Source organism: Salvia miltiorrhiza, chromosome 1, assembly GCF_028751815.1.
Source record: "Salvia miltiorrhiza cultivar Shanhuang (shh) chromosome 1, IMPLAD_Smil_shh, whole genome shotgun sequence".
NCBI lineage: Eukaryota > Viridiplantae > Streptophyta > Magnoliopsida > Lamiales > Lamiaceae > Salvia > Salvia miltiorrhiza.
In genome coordinates, this window is record NC_080387.1 from 74181422 (window position 1) to 74185973 (window position 4552).

The window sequence follows — 4552 nt, forward strand, 5'->3', positions numbered from 1 at the left end:
CAAGGTAATGCTTTTACAAAAATATATTTACATGACTTATGATTGCAATATTCGTTAAAAAAAAGAAAAAATCTTATGCAATATTACTTTGCAGATCAAAGCTCCAGAAAGGGCAAAAGATCATCTGGGGAATCATCAAGGAATACTAATGATGGTACTCACTTTGACTCATCATTGGGGAAACTTATTAGAATTACAACAGATCTTTATTCGTATTATTCTATGTTGTTTTACCATTCATCATGAACAAATTTACAATACTTTCTAAACTAAATTACCATTTATTCATAGCTGAATTAACTTTCATTCTAAATTTGTAAAACATTATTCGAAACTGTATATACTAAATTACCATTCATTCATAGCTGAATTAACTTTCATTTTAAATTTGTAAAACATTATTCAAAACTGTATATACTAAATTACCATTCATTCATAGCTGAATTAACTTTCATTCTAAATTTGTAAAACATTATTCGAAACTGTATATACTAAATTACCATTCATTCATAGCTGAATTAACTTTCACTCTAAATTTGTAAAACATTATTCGAAACTGTATATACTAAATTACCATTCATTCATAGTTGAATTAACTTTCACTCTAAATTTGTAAAACATTATTCGAAACTGTATATACTAAATTACCATTCATTCATAGCTGAATTAACTTTCATTCTAAATTTGTAAAACATTATTCAAAACTGTATATACTAAATTACCATTCATTCATAGCTGAATTAACTTTCATTCTAAATTTGTAAAACATTATTCGAAACTGTATATACTAAATTACCATTCATTCATAGCTGAATTAACTTTCATTCTAAATTTGTAAAACATTATTCGAAACTGTATATACTAAATTACCATTCATTCATAGCTGAATTAACTTTCATTCTAAATTTGTAAAACATTATTCGAAACTGTATATACTAAATTACCATTCATTCATAGCTGAATTAACTTTCATTCTAAATTTGTAAAACATTATTCGAAACTGTATATACTAAATTATAAACTTATATAGCATATTATAAACTGAATCAACTGAATTAACTTTCATTCTAAACTTATGTAGAACTATTCTAAACTAATTTCCCTTTATTCGGAATTGATGTACCAAAATAAAAAACAGATTTGAAATGAATATAATTGTTCAAAGACATTGGCTGCACAATAGGTATTTATTAAACTTTATCGAAAAATCCATAAACTGTAAATAACAAAAATAAAAATAAAACACATGAAAAATAATAACATATTAAATAAACACAATTAAATTTCTAAACACACACGATTTCATCTAAACAAAATAAAGAAAAAAAAAATTCATACCTTCGTCCATCTTTCAGCGAAAAAAGCAATGGCGGATTGGAAAAAGTATATGAGAAGAAGAACAAGTTAATAAAAAAAATAAAGAAAGATAACATAAATCCACAAACCAAAAAAAAAAAAGATACGGTCAATCAAAATTAAATATGAGACGGTTACATTGAAAACTAAAATTACATCATTAGCCTTAATGACATAATTCGGTCAAAACTAAATTGATAAGTATTAACCGTAGGATCTTAAAAATCTAATGGATCACATTCATTCTTCATTCTCAATTTATTTACCATTCTCTATGGATCCACTCCCTATATATATATATATATATATATATATATATATATATATAGGGGAGGGCTATAATAAAAACACTCTTAAGTGTATAAAATATAAATGATTTTAAGCCTTTAGATCATCAAGATCTACGGTTGATTCGTAACCCTGTTGGATGAATTCGTGGTCCTGAGTTCGAATCCCAAAGGTAGCAAAAAATTATTTTTCACAATTCGTAACCATATTTGATGAATTCATAACCCTGTTGGATAAAATTCGTACATTAAAAAACGTTTATATTTATATTTTAATAAGTGTTTTTACCGTAGCCCTCCCCTATATATATATAGATAGATAGATAGTTATATATATCCCTTAATATAAATACTTAGAAGCTTGTGCACTCATGCTATAGAAAATACCTGAAGATGAGCTTGTTTTGCGCAATGTAACTTCCATGTTCATAGTTAGTGTATATAAATTTTAAAATCCTGCAAAAAAATATTTATTCTGTAACACAAAAATAATAAATAATTATAAACAAATAACAACAAAAAGGAATGTTAATAATAATTATAAGTATAACTCTAATCAAATAAATATAAACATATTGATATGGCAGCAAAACAATTACTATATCATTATATTTTATCAAAGCCTAACTTTCACAATTAAATAAAGGTCATTCTACAAACCCAAAAATTTGCATAACTTTTAAATCAGCCTAAATGACCAAAACAAAAATTTGAGGACATAACTGAACATTCAGAACCGTTGGATACATGTGTCCTGCAAATATGGTATAATAAAGTGTATTTTTTTGGTTTTCTATCATGAAAATGAAATATTTTCTACTTCTTGTCAAATGTAATAACAAATTAGCAATCTATACTAAAAATGTATATTAAAATCAACAAATATTTTAAAAATTAAAAATGCATATTGCTATTTCCAAAAACAACAAAGACAATTAAAATTATGAAATTTATGAGAGGTGAAATATACTACATGAGATCGATTTTCTTCTACTAATAGAAATTCTTGGTATGAATCTCATTTTTTGATTCCTCATCAAAGCCTAAATCCACCCTACAACCATATACAATAATAGGCACACCAAATTTCATAAATATATAATGCTCGATAATTTGAATGTGTCATATATGTAAGTGTTGATAAAAATGAAATGCAGCTGCGATTACAAAACTCAATCATATATATATATATATATATATATATATATATATATATATATATATATGTGTGCAGTATGAAATAAACAATATATATGCCTCTTGTAATATATATGCCAGTGCTAAGAAATTAGAAAACTCCAAACATGATGATAGGAGGTCTCTTAGGAGCTCAAAGGGGTTAAGCAAAAATGATAAATTAAACCCATAATTAAGTAGATAACAAAAAAAAGACCCCCAAAAAAACAGCAAAAAAACTACATGACTCCCGTGGAAAAAAAAAAACTACATGGGCAAGAATTTGAAGCAAACTCTTTCTTCCATCAGCGGCAAAATGAGATGGAAGAATATCAGCAGCCTTCTCGTAACATGACACAAAGACATATATATAAAATAAATATATATATAAGCAAACAGAACTATTTCTTAAGTTTCTACTTCTTAGAGCGTCGAATTATAGTACTTATTGTTTCATGCAACCTACCAGGTAAAGGTAAAGTGTAAAACCGACTCTTTTCTTCTCTCTTCGTATCAAGACTATACATCAAGAATATGGTAGGTATCCGACTATTACAGAAAAAAGGATAGTGATGAATTATACACTAAACAAAAAAAAATATATATACCATTGAAATCAACATCCAAAATTCTAGTATAGTTTACTTCACAGTGTATTAATTACAATCATCTCAATTGTCTTCCTCAAACTGACAAAGGCCACTCAATATTGCTACTCTCTAGAAAATTGTAACCCAAAATCGTGAGATGTGCTCCTGCCCCTCACATGAATTTTCACCTCTCAACTTTTTATGTTTTCCCGAATATAATTGGAGCACAAAATTTTGAATTAAATTATGCCTTTTTTTCTCTCAAAAAATAAATTAAAATATAACTATGTCTTACTAATTTTATTTTGATAAATTACACAATTAAGCCACATTCAATAATACGTACTATGTTCTAGCTGCTAGTAAATTTATAAATATATAATTTACTATCGATTTATATTTAGATATCGACCCGTAAAACATCTCATGCATATTTTTTACTTACAAGGTGATAGGACATCCAATTTGGAAATAAATAAATGTTTAAAATTCATGCTGCAAAGTTCATGTTCTTGAGAGAAGTTATGGAGATATAATTTTGAGAGAGTCTGAATCTATATCTTAGTTTATTATTGGGATTGATAATTAGATATTGAGCAATGAGAAATACAAACCATCAAATACCATAAAATCGCAAACTATTTTGTAGCATATTCATACTGAAAACAAAATATAATCTCCTGAAATTTGAATATAATATCATAGGCGTACCCATGTGCGGAGGAAATTATGAAATTCCAGTCGACGGCGGCGACCTGCGGAGCAAATTGGCAAACAAAATATTGCTTCTTTAATCCATAATAATGTCAATCTTATTTGCATATATCCTTCCATGACCAAAACATGGATATCCTTACCTTGATAGATCACCTTCAAGCTTCTCTGCCCGACTAATTAACGAGAAATCGAACGGAATGGTTCTCTTCGAAGTGTTTAACTTGTCGGGTGACCTGGACATATTATAACCAGAAAAGTATTCAGATAGCAAGCTTATTAACAGACGAAGCGAGAATCAAAACTAACCTCAACCCGCCTTCGAAGAGGGGAGGCGGCGACCGGAAAAAAAGACTAAAAGCAACGGTGAAGCGCGGCGGACCGGAGGCTCACATTGGCGGCGAGGTTGTATGAGATGGTGCGGAAGGA